This window comes from Peromyscus maniculatus, chromosome 22 (genome assembly GCF_049852395.1).
Source record: "Peromyscus maniculatus bairdii isolate BWxNUB_F1_BW_parent chromosome 22, HU_Pman_BW_mat_3.1, whole genome shotgun sequence".
In the NCBI taxonomy this organism is placed as follows: Eukaryota; Metazoa; Chordata; class Mammalia; order Rodentia; family Cricetidae; genus Peromyscus; species Peromyscus maniculatus.
In genome coordinates this window covers 57,007,029-57,019,950 of record NC_134873.1, presented here as the reverse complement: position 1 = coordinate 57,019,950, position 12,922 = coordinate 57,007,029, and positions in this window count along the sequence as shown.

Sequence of the window (12,922 nt, the reverse complement as noted above, 5' to 3'; positions counted from 1 at the left end):
TGGAATGTGCTCATGGACCCCACACACCCTGCCTAACTGACCCATCCTCCAGCTTCTATCTTCCTGTTTGTTGTTTGAAACAGGGTTTCCTGTAGCTCAAACTAGCCTCAAACTCACTATGTAGCCAAGGATGACCTTGAACTGTTGATCCTCCAGCCTCTACCTCTGAGTCCTGGGATCGCAGGCATGCAACGCCACACCCAGCTAATTTCGCAATCTTACTCCCATATAATTCCTTCTCTACAAACCAACCACAGTAACCTTAAATCAAGAATAAAACTACTTCTGTCTCCTAATTAAAATAGTTCCATTTTTACTTCTGGCCAAGATGGAGTAAGAGAGATCAGATCTACTCTCCTAAGCAATAAGAAAAAGAAAAGGGAAAAAAAAAAAAAAAAAAAAAAAAAAAAAACCAGCAACAACAAACGTGTGTTTCCAAACAGGTCCTGTGTAACTCTGGTCCCCGGCAGAAGGCAGTGGGAAGAGGAGCCTGTGATTTCATGAGCTCACTGCCTGAAGGCAGTTTCCCATCAAATCTCTAACACGGCTCCGCGGACTGCAGCGATAGAGCGCTGGTTAAAGTGGCTGGAATTCGGGAGGCAGAGTCCAAGTGAAGAACTTATACGGTTCATATAGGGCTGCGCAGGAGTGCGGAGGGATCCCAGAGAGCAGGGCTGTGCAGGGGTGCGGAGGGATCCCAGAGAGCAAGGGCTGCGCAGGGTTTTCGGAGGATCCGGTCAAGTCTCCAGCTAAGGTGTGAGCTGTCCCCATCGAGGAGAATCAAATCTGCCTGGGAGCCGCAGGCAGAGCACTCGCAGGTCGGAGAGGAGCTCAGCTTCCTGCTACCCAGACAGAAAAAGACCTCAGAATCCACCAGGGCTTGGAGAGAGACTGATTAGGTCGCAGTTTAACAGTAAATAAACCACAGCTGAGAGACTGGACACACCAGCAAAGCTCAGAGCCAGCCTCGGAATAAGCCAAATGATCGCAGGTTACTTTTAAATGTCCAGCCCAACAAAGTCCAAGATTCATCAAATAAACAGAACAAAATTCGGCCATGAAGGATGTAAATTCATAATGCCCGGAAACTAATTTTAAGATTTTTAAGTTGTGCATACCTTTAATCCCAGCACTTAGGCAGAGGCAGGCAGATCTCTGTGAGTTTGAAGCCAACCTGGGCTATAGTAGTTCCAGGACAGCCAAAGCTATACAAAGAAATCCTGTCTCAAAAAATAAAACAAATTGGAAGCATGCACACAGGACTTCTGATTTTGGCAGACTTGAAAGTGGTTGAGAATTCTGTCTTTATCATACAAGTATAAGCTGTACAAAAATGTCACAATGCACAACCATTTCAGGCCCCTGGAAGGCAAATTCGAACCGAGAAGCATTTATTACTAATTTGTAACAGTTCCTAGAGCTTCGGCTAGGAATGGTAGGGGTGGGTCTTCAGGGCCGGGGCTAGACCCAGGTTTGCTGCTAATAACCACACTTCAAAAGGCAGGGCTGGTTGTAAAACTAGTAGCTTACTGCCAGAGAAGGCGTAAAAGGAGACAAAAATACATTTTCCCTGAACACAGTAATCACCCGTGGCCCCTGGGAGAAGGAAGCCAGCAAAGAGAGGCCTGTGGCTGCATGAGCTTACCCCTGGGGACAACCTGCAGACCCTCTCAGTGGAGGAAGTAAGGCCCAGCTCTAGGCGGGAGTTACAGTTAGTGACCTGGCTGGGGAGGTGGAGGTGGACGGGATTTGGGAGCTTGAACACTTAAGGCTGAGCGTGCTCTCTCTGACTCACGCAGGAAGCAAAATGTGTGGCCAGCTGCTCCTCAGTGAAATTTTGTAGGAACTGAGAAGTTAAACGCAGAGCCAGCCTGACGTTGTTTGTTTGCTTGTGACAGTGTACAGGTAGCCCAAGCTGGCCCTAAACTCTATGAGGCGGATCTTGAACTCCAGATCTTCCTGCCTCTTCTTCCCCAATCCATGGATTATAGGCATACGTAGATTGCCGTCACAGCCAGCTTAGCCTGAGTGCCATCCCAGGGACAACACCAGGCACGGATTTAACAAGGAGATGCAGGAAATGACGCACACAATGAAAAATAATGAAAAATACGTTTATTTTTGTACATTTGCCTCCTAATATTTTAATTTAAAAATTTTTATACAGTATATTTTTTATCATACTTTCTCTTCCCTCCAACTCCTCCCGTTTCCTGCCTACCTCTTTACCCACCCGACTTCATTCTTTTTTCTCTGCCAAAAAAAGACAAGAACATAACAAAATGAAACAAAAAGTCCTCCCCAATGCGCGCGCGCACGCACACACACACACACACACACTCACACAATACACACTCACACATACATACTCATACACACTCACACATACACACACACACTCACACACAAACACAAAACCATGAAGTTCATTTTGTGTTGGCCAACTACTCCTGGGCATGGGGCTTGCCAAATAAATTTTTAAAAAGAACCAAATGAAAATTCTAGACTTAATAACTGCAATGGATTTCCCTAAATTGTCTCCACCACAGAATGGAGTTGGCAGGAGACCAAATCTGGAGTTGAAGATAAATTAATAGAAATTTTCAAGTATGAGGAAGAGAAAGAAAAATGAGAGGTGAATAATGAACAGGGCTTTCAAAGACCTGTGGGAGAGAATGAAGTTACCCCTGTGTAGGAATGCTGGGAGGTGAGGAGAAAGAAAATCTGGGCTGTGGAGAGGGGATAGCTGGGCATGATGGTTGGTGCATGCCTTTAGCCTCAGCATCCAGGGGGCAGAGACAAGCAGATCTCGGTGAGTTTGAAGCCAGCCTGGTCTACACAGATTTCAGGTCAGCCAGGACACATACTGGGACCTTGTCTCAAACAAAACAAAAATAGACTGTAGCTAGCAAGTCAAGTCCTGACTTAATGTGTAGAGCCATGCCAGGGGCCTCGATGGTTCAGACCCATGGTAATGGAGAAGCCTTCCTCAGGTGAGGCTCTGAGGGATGACAGAGCCTTCCTCAGGTGAGGCTCTGAGGAATGGTAGAGCCTTCCTCAGGTGAGGCTCTGAGGGATGGTAGAGCCTTCCTCAGGTGAGGCTCAGAGGGATAACAGAGCCTTCCTCGGGTGAGGCTGTGAGGGATGACAGAGCCTTCCTCGGGTGAGGCTCTGAGGGATGGCAGAGCCTTCCTCAGGTGAGGCTGTGAGGGATGGCAGAGCCTTCCTCGGGTGAGGCTCTGAGGGATGACAGAGACTTCCTCAGGTGAGGCTGTGAGGGATGACAGAGCCTTCCTCAGGTGAGGCTCTGAGGGATGACAGAGCCTTCCTCAGGTGAGGCTCAGAGGGATGGCAGAGCCTTCCTCAGGTGAGGCTCAGAGGGATGGCAGAGCCTTCCTCAGGTGAGGCTGTGAGGGATGATAGAGCCTTCCTCAGGTGAGGCTCAGAGGGATGGCAGAGACTTCCTCAGGTGAGGCTCAGAGGGATGACAGAGCCTTCCTCAGGTGAGGCTCTGAGGGATGATAGAGCCTTCCTCAGGTGAGGCTCAGAGGGATGATAGAGCCTTCCTCAGGTGAGGCTCTGAGGGATGGCAGAGACTTCCTCAGGTGAGGCTCTGAGGGATGACAGAGCCTTCCTCAGGTGAGGCTCTGAGGGATGACAGAGCCTTCCTCAGGTGAGGCTCTGAGGGATGGTAGAGCCTTCCTCGGGTGAGGCTGTGAGGGATGACAGAGCCTTCCTCAGGTGAGGCTGTGAGGGATGGCAGAGCCTTCCTCAGGTGAGGCTCTGAGGGATGGTAGAGCCTTCCTCAGGTGAGGCTCTGAGGGATGGCAGAGCCTTCCTCAGGTGAGGCTGTGAGGGATGACAGAGCCTTCCTCGGGTGAGACTCTGAGGGATGACAGAGCCTTCCTCGGGTGAGGCTCTGAGGGATGACAGAGCCTTCCTCGGGTGAAGCTCAGAGGGATGACAGAGCCTTCCTTGGGTGAGGCTCTGAGGGATGGCAGAGCCTTCCTCAGGTGAGGCTCTGAGGGATGGTAAAGCCTTCCTCTAGTGAAGCTCAGAGGGATGACAGAGCCTTCCTCGGGTGAGGCTCTGAGGGATGACAGAGCCTTCCTCAGGTGAGGCTCTGAGGGATGACAGAGCCTTCCTCAGGTGAGGCTCAGAGGGATGACAGAGCCTTCCTCAGGTGAGGCTCTGAGGGATGGTAGAGCCTTCCTCGGGTGAGGCTCAGAGGGATGGTAGAGCCTTCCTCTAGTGAAGCTCAGAGGGATGACAGAGCCTTCCTCAGGTGAGGCTCAGAGGGATGGTAGAGCCTTCCTCGGGTGAGGCTCAGAGGAATGACAGAGCCTTCCTCAGGTGAGGCTCAGAGGGATGACAGAGACTTCCTCGGGTGAGGCTGTGAGGGATGACAGAGCCTTCCTCAGGTGAGGCTCTGAGGGATGACAGAGCCTTCCTCAGGTGAGGCTCTGAGGGATGACAGAGCCTTCCTCAGGTGAGGCTCTGAGGGATGACAGAGCCTTCCTCAGGTGAGGCTCTGAGGGATGGCAGAGCCTTCCTCGGGTGAGGCTCAGAGGGATGATAGAGCCTTCCTCAGGTGAGGCTCTGAGGGATGGTAGAGCCTTCCTCAGGTGAGGCTCAGAGGGATGACAGAGCCTTCCTCAGGTGAGGCTCTGAGGGATGACAGAGCCTTCCTCAGGTGAGGCTGTGAGGGATGGCAGAGCCTTCCTCGGGTGAGGCTCAGAGGGATGATAGAGCCTTCCTCGGGTGAGGCTCTGAGGGATGACAGTTGGCAATGTGTGCAGAAAGTGTCCTTCCCTCCTCTCTCCTGAATGTTTGCAGCCTGATGACCGTTCCCCTAAGAAACTGCTCCTCCCCGTTAGCTGAACCTACCCTCTAGTTCTGCCACATACACTGATGCTGCCTCCTTGTTTATCTGATATCGCAATCCCACTTCCCTGTTCAACTGTAGATAATAAACATGCTGAGCTTCCAGGATGCTGTGGATTCTCCATCCGAGAGCCCAGACCACCCAATCCCAGCTTTTCTGTACTGTGTCTGTGTCTGTCCTTTCTTCATTCCCTCATGGCCACAGTTAGGTCAGGCCCTGTAGCCATGCAAGATGTGACAGCAAAGAAAAAAAAATCACATGATGTAAAAAGTTCTTTAAAATGTATTACAAGCTTTTACTTTCAAATCTAAAAACTCAACACCCCACATATATAGTAAACTCTAACTAGACCATCAATAGACTCACTGCAGTTTGAGAGAGGGAGAGAGAGAGAGAGAGAGAGAGAGAGAGAGAATAAAACCAAAGGGAAAAGGGAAAAAATTGAAAGTAATGAAAGAAAAATGGCCTGGTGTGTTCAGGAGAACACGACTGTGGTAGAGACGGCATGTCAGAGACGACAGGATCCAGAAGGCAGCACCATGACAGAGTCAAAACCATTCAAGAAAAACATTCAGTCAGCCTACTGCGGTACCGCAAGCCTTTAATGCTTACACTCCAGAGGCAGAGGCCAGCCCGCTCCGCGTAGGAGCTCCTAGCAGCTAACGCTACACAGTGAGACCTTGTCTCAGAAGGAAAGAGAGAAAGGAAGGAAGGAAGGAAGGAAGGAAGGAAGGAAGGAAGGAAGGAAGGAAGGAAGGAAGGAAGGAAGGAACGGAGAAAAAAGAGAGAGAAAAAGAAAGAGAGAGAGAGAAAGAAAGGAAGGAAGGAAGGAAGGAAGGAAGGAAGGAAGGAAGGAAGGAAGGAAGGAAGGAAGGAGAAAGAAAAAAAATCCACCAAGAACTTTATATCCATACAAAGTAAAAACAATGAAATTTCTGCATGACAAAACCTCACGGAATGTGTGGCTAGCTGACCTGTCATACAAGAGATGTAAAAAGAAGAAGACATCCTTAAGCTGTAGGGAATGATGTCAGAGGGCGGTAGAGAAATGAGAAACAGCAGCCAATATGTGGGTGAACAGGAATGACGGACCCCCAGATACAAACAAAATCTGTACCTACAAATACAGTAGTTTATGAGCATAGCTCTCCTCGTTTTAAATTTTCCCTAAAACTGTTTGAAACAATACTTGTAACTCTATATCTTAAGGTTTGTTAACCATATAGAAGAAAATATATGACTACAATATATCAAAGGAGGAGGTATAAATGTAGTCGCATCAAAGTCTATTTGCTAAATTTCCTGGAGTTAAACAAATGCTAAACTTAAATTAGATTGTAGTGAGACATTTACTGTGATGTTCACAGTGATTCTTTTTCTCCCTCTCAGTTGTGGGGGGAGGGAGGGTGTGTCATGCATACAGTAACAGTAAAAAATAGAATAGTCATATTAACATCGGGGAAAAGAAACACTCAGAGAGAAGTATTACTAGAGCAGAGGGGTTTCCTGATAACCAGACTCAGTACAATAGGAACATATGAAAACTGGCATTGGAGAGATGTTCACTGGCTCCCACAGGCACCAGGACACAAACAGTGCACGTACAGAGAGGTACACACACACACACACACACACACACACACACACACAAAGTTATGAAAATACCTAAATATGTATGTGCCAAGTAACAGAGCTCTGAAAGACATAAAGCAACCCCTGAGAATCAAACAAGAGACAAATCAATAATGTGGGCCAGAGACTTGACTGCCCTTTCTCAATCCCTCACGGACCCAGGCTGTAAATAGCAAGGATACAGAAGACTTCAATATCAGTGATGATGGTTGAGATCGCTAACTGGACAGACAGGCTCTAGAAACACCCAGGAGACAAGGCCCTGGGCACCTCTGTGTGGGACTGTCTAGATGAGGCTAGCCTTTGGCCATAACTGTCAAGGATGATCTCAATAGGTTAACTGAAGACCCACCCACTGTGGGCAGCTCCCTTCCTGAGGTGGGCCCCAGACTGAATAAATAGGACTCAGATGAACATAAGCATTTATTATTGACTTCTTCCTGACCGTGGACAGTGTGACTAGCTTCCTCAAGATCCCTTACTGCCCCTGCCATGATGGACTCTACCCCAGAGTAGAATGGGAACCAAAATGAACCCTATGTGGCTTGAATTGCTCTAGTCAGAATGTGTCTTCATAGTAAAAGTAAAACACACACTGTGGTGGTTTGAAGGAAAATGGCCCCCAAAGGGAGAGGCACTGTTAGGAGGCGTGGCCTTGTTGGAGTGGGTGTGGCCTCATTGGAGGAAGTGTGTCACTGTGGGGGCGGGCTTTGAGATCTCTTTTCTCAAGCTTCCCTCAGTGTGGCAGCCAGTCGACTTCCTGTTGCCTATAAGATGTAGCACTCTCAGCTCACCACCCCGCTCCCTGATGTGATGATAATGGACTGAATCTCGGAAACTGTAAGTGAGCCACCACAATTAAATATTTTTCCTTTATAAGAGTTCCCATGGTCATGGTGTCTCTTCACAGCAATAGAAAACCCTAACCAAGACACACACTGTCAATCAACTTGACCTAACAATCAGGACAGACAGAATTCTAGTTAATACCCAGCCCACTATTCCCTTGCAGGAACCAATAATTATTCTCTCCTTTTTAAAAAATGATTTTTCTTTTTATTTTATGTGCATTGGTATTTTGTCCACATGTATGAGGGTGTGAGGGTGTCAGATCCACCAGAACTGGAGTTATAGACAGTTGTTAGCTGCCATGTAGGTGCTAGAAATTGAACCAGGGTCCTCTGGAAGAGCAGCCAGTGATCTTAACCACTGAGCCATCTCTCTAGCCCTCAATAAACTCATTTTTTTTTTTTTACTTCTGGGACAGGGATTCTTTGTGTAGCTTTGGCTGTCTTGGAACTTGATCTATAGATCAGGCTAGCCTTGAACTCAGAGAGATCCACCTCCCTCTGCCTCCAGAGTGCTGGGATTAAAAGGGTGCACCATAGCCGGGCGGTGGTGGCGCACGCCTTTAATCCCAGCACTCGGGAGGCAGAGGCAGGCGGATCTCTGTGAGTTCAAGGCCAGCCTGGGCTACCAAGTGAGTCCCAGGAAAGGCGCAAAGCTACACAGAGAAACCCTGTCTCGAAAAACCAAAAAAAAAAAAAGGGTGCACCATTATGCCTGTCATTTCAAAAACTATTCTTTAAAAAAAGGAGAAAAAACCCTACAGCCAAAATCCACATTCTTTTCAAGAACTTGTACAACATTCTTCAAGATAGACCATATATTAGAATATTTTTAAAGTTCCAATAAATTTAAAAGGCTTTTAGAATTACTCAAAAAACATTCCATGACTGTGCCTTAATTACTTTTCTACTGCTAGCGAGCGTTGGTGGTATAGTGGTGAGCATAGCTGCCTTCCAAAAAAATACTTTTCTACTGCTATGAGGACACATGATCAAAGCAACTTCTAGAAGGAAGAGACATGCAGTTTCAGAGGGTTCGTTAGAGTCCATGATCATCACGGTGGGGTGCTTGGGAGCAGATGGGCAGGCATGGCACTGGAGCAGTAGCTGAGAGCTTATGTCCTTTTCACGAGCACAAGACAGAGAGAGCTAATAGGGAATGGCATGGGCTTTTGAAATCTCAAAGCTCACTCTCAGTGACACACCTCCTCCAACAAGGCCATACCTCCTAATCCTTCCCAAAGTTCAACCAACTAGGAACCAGCCTTTCAGGTATATGAGCCCATGGGGTCATTCTCATTCAAACTGCCATACTTGATTTACACACTACAGGCTGGGTCACCCAGCAGTGGCCATCTGCCTGCTAGAGAGGCAGAGGATCCAGTAGCTGCTCAGTCCATGAGGCTGGATGCTTTTGTAATCCCAGTGTGGCATGGAAGGCCTAGAGAACTCCTGAAGAGCCACAGGTCTTCAGTAAAGGTTGTAAAGCCAAAGAATACAGGTTTCAGTGTCAGCAAAGGCTGGCGGAGCAGCAGCAACAGCATGTTAGATGCACTCACAAGCAAAGAGTGAAGGCAGGCAGGCAAAAGCATCACTGTTTTCCCTCAGAATTCTTTGTACGTGGAGAGGGTCTTCTTTCTCAGTTAATCCTTCCAGAAAAATGCCTTCGAAGACCTCTTAGTTGATGTCACACCTAATCAAGCTGACAGCCAAGATTAACCATCCCAGAAGTAAGTGTGAATCAAGGCACTCTCACAGAAACAACTCATATATTGTTCATGTACCAAAGATATTTCTCACAACAGAAAGGACAAAGGAAATATTCCCGGCAGATGGAAACGACAATGGATGAAATTTGGCATCTGAAGGAGGCACCAAATCGTGCCAGAAGCAATGACTCAGCAGTTAGAAGGAGGCCGAGGAGCCTAGGGACCTCAACCAAGCAAAGTGACAACCACTGACCATGAGACGGACTACCCCCACGCACTGCCTGATGGGACTTACCGAAAGGATACACTTTGGTACACTGGTGCCAAATATGTATTGTGAGAATGTAATTATGAGGGGCCAGCGAGATGGCTCAATGAATAAACAGGCTTGCAGCCAAGCCTGATGCTCTGAGTTCAAGCCCCAGAACCCACCTGGTAGAAAAAGGAGAGAATATAATCTTCATACTTGTATCATGGCACATGTGCACGCGCGCGCACACACACACACACACACACACACACACACACACACACACACACACTAAATAAATGTAATTTTAAAAATATTTAGTGAACATATGGCAGAGACTACTCATACACACAAAAATGTAATTGTGAGAAAGTAAATGACCCACAACGGAGGGACTGTTCTGTAAAAGAACTTGTTCGTATTATTCAAAAGGCATCAGTGTCTAGCTGAGCGTGGTTGGCATTGCCTAAATCCCAGCACTTGGGAAGGAGAGGCAGGATTGCTACAGATCTGAGGTCAGTGTTTCTACAGAGTGAACCGCAGGTCAGCCAAGGCTGTATAGCGAGACTCTGCGTCCAGAAGAAAAAGAGACAAAAGACGACATGGATGTTACCTGTGACAAACGACTCGAAGCTGCTCCAAGTCAAATAGAACCAGAGACTTTCAAGCATCAATCGCTACACATGACCCTGGTCGATTCTTGATCAGAGGGAGGAAGGGACAATGAAGGAAACTTCTGGAATATGTATTAAATATTAGATATTATACTAACACTCAATTTCTGAAGTCGATGATTAATTACATAAAAGAATATCATTTTCTTGGGGAAAAATGGGTCTGGATCCAGCAAAATGGCTCAGCAGGTTAAGGCACTTGTCACCATGTATGACTGCACATTAACACATCTAGTCGGAAGGACCCACACTGTGGACGGAGGTTGTCTCTGATCACCACACATACTCTGTGGCGTGTCCGCTCACACACATACACACAGTGAATAAAATGTAGGGAAGATGGGACAGTGGGTAATGGAGTTTCCTACTCAAGCCTGGCAACCTGGGTGGAATCCTGGGAATCCACATAAAGGTAGAAGGAGAGAATTGACCCCACAAAATTGTCCACTGTCTTCTACACATGATCCATGGCAGGCACCACACACACACACACACACACACACACACACACACACACACACAAACACATCACGCACACACAATATATTTTTTTTAATTCAAAGAAAGAAAAGATGGACTAAAATACTTAGGGATAAAGATGAGGGACATCACATCTATATTATGTGCTCAAACATTTCTGGGGGGGAAAACAGTTTATGTGCATGAATCTTAAAAGTTCCCATTCTGATACCATCTCATTTTCTCATCCTTTACATCGAGTGACCCCCCTCAACTTACCGTAGAACTGCTCTAGAATGGATGTCCTTTCACTCAGCGTCTTCCCCACACTGACGAGCTCTTTTCAACATACACTCTATTTATTTAAGAAAGTGGGGACAGTTAGCAGTTGCTGGGAGGGGTCCTGTTTCCTCAGTGGTCTAACCACTGGTAAATTGCCCATAATCCTGTAAATAATCCCCAACCCATGCCCATGCAAGCAACCCTGACTACGTAAATAATAAAAACAAAGATGAAACAATAATAACTAAAAAGAGGAGGACTTTTTGGGAAGAGGGGGTTCATTCAACAGAAGTGAGAGGGGGTGACAATGACCAAAGTACATTATATACATGAATAAAATCGCCCAAGAATTTTTTAAGACATTAACAGAAAGAAGAGGAGGAGATGGAACAGGCACTGTGGTGTAGGCCTATAATCCAGGTGTTGGGGAGGTGGAGTCAGCATGGGGAACTCAAGGTCATTCTCAGTCATAAAGCAAGTTGGAGGCTAGCCCAGACAACATGAGATGCTGTCAAGCCAGTGAAGCAGCTTAGTGGTAGAGCGCTTGCCTGGTATACAGAAGCCAGGCTCTGGCTTCGTACACGCAGGCTCTGGGTTCAATTCTGTGGTGGTAATCTAATTGTACTGAAATGTGATTTTGATTGTATGTTAATAAATAAAGTTGCCCGGGGGTCAGAGCTATTAGAGCCATAGCAAGAGTGTGGCGGTGGTGGCACACGCCTTTAATCCCATAGATCTCTGTGTGTTCAGGGATACAGCCAGCATTGGAGACATATGACTTTAAGACCTAGGGGGCTGTACATTCAGACAGTGACGAGGCAGTCACGTGTTTGGGTTTACAACCAATGAGAAGGCAGAACAAAATACTATAAATAGACGAACAGACAGGAAATAGGTCTCTTTCGGGAAGCTGGGACACCGCAGGCGGAAGGGTGAGATTTTAGCTCTGAGCTCTGACCTCTCGGCTTTCTCTTTTACATTGTTTCTGTGTTTCTTATTTAATAAGACGGTTGGATACATCTACACAATTCTTTTTTTTTTTTTTTTTATTTTACAATACCATTCAGTTCTACATATCAGTCACGGGTTCCCCTATTCTCCCCCTCCCACCCCCTCCCCTTACCCCCAGTCCACCCCCCATTCCCACCTCCTCCAGGGCAAATCCTCCCTCGAGGACTGCGATCAACCTGGTAGACTCAGTCCAGGCAGGTCCAGTCCCTTCCTCCCAGATTGAGCCAAGCGTCCCTTCATAAGCTCCAGGTTTCAAACAGCCAGCTCATGCAATGAGCACAGGACTTGGTCCCACTGCCTAGTTGCCTCCCAAACTGATCAAGCCAATCAGCTGTCTCACCTATTCAGAGGGCCTGATCCAGCCCCTCAGCCTTTGGTTCATAGTTCATGTGTTTCCATTCATTTGGCTATTTTTTTCAATAATTGAGTAAAACTGAAATTTATTATAAGCCACAGTCGTCCTAGGGACCTCCATGCTACATATATAGCTTCTATGGTTCTATGGGTTGTGGTCTGATTGTTCTTTATTTTATATCTAGAATCCACTTATGAGTGAGTACATACCAAGACTGTCTTTCTGGGTTTGGGTTACATCACTCAGGATGATTTTTTCTAGTTCCATCCATTTGCCTGCAAATTTCATGCTTTCATTGTTTTTCTCTGCTGAGTAGTACTCCACTGTGTATATGTACCACATTTTTTTCATTCATTCTTCCGTTGAGGGGCATCTAGGTTGTTTCCAGGTTCTGGCTATTACAAATAGTGCTGCTATGAACATAGCTGAGCATGTATCTTTATGGTATGAATCAGCATTCCTTGGGTATATGCCCAAGAGTGGGATGGCTGGGTCTTGAGGTAGTTCCATTCCTAATTTTCTGAGAAACTGCCATACTGATTTCCACAGTGGTTGTACAAGTTTACATTCCCACCAACAGTGGAGAAGTGTTCCCTTTGCTCCACATCCTCTCCAACATTGACTGTCATTAGTGTTTTTGATCGTAGCCATTCTGACAGGTGTAAGGTGGTATCTCAGAGCCGTTTTGATCTGCATTTTTCTGATGATTAAGGATGTTGAGCATTTCTTTAAATGTCTTTCAGCCATTTGTGATTCTTGTTTTGTGAATTCTGTTTAGCTCTTTAGCCCATTTTTTAATTGGACTGTTCAGTATTTT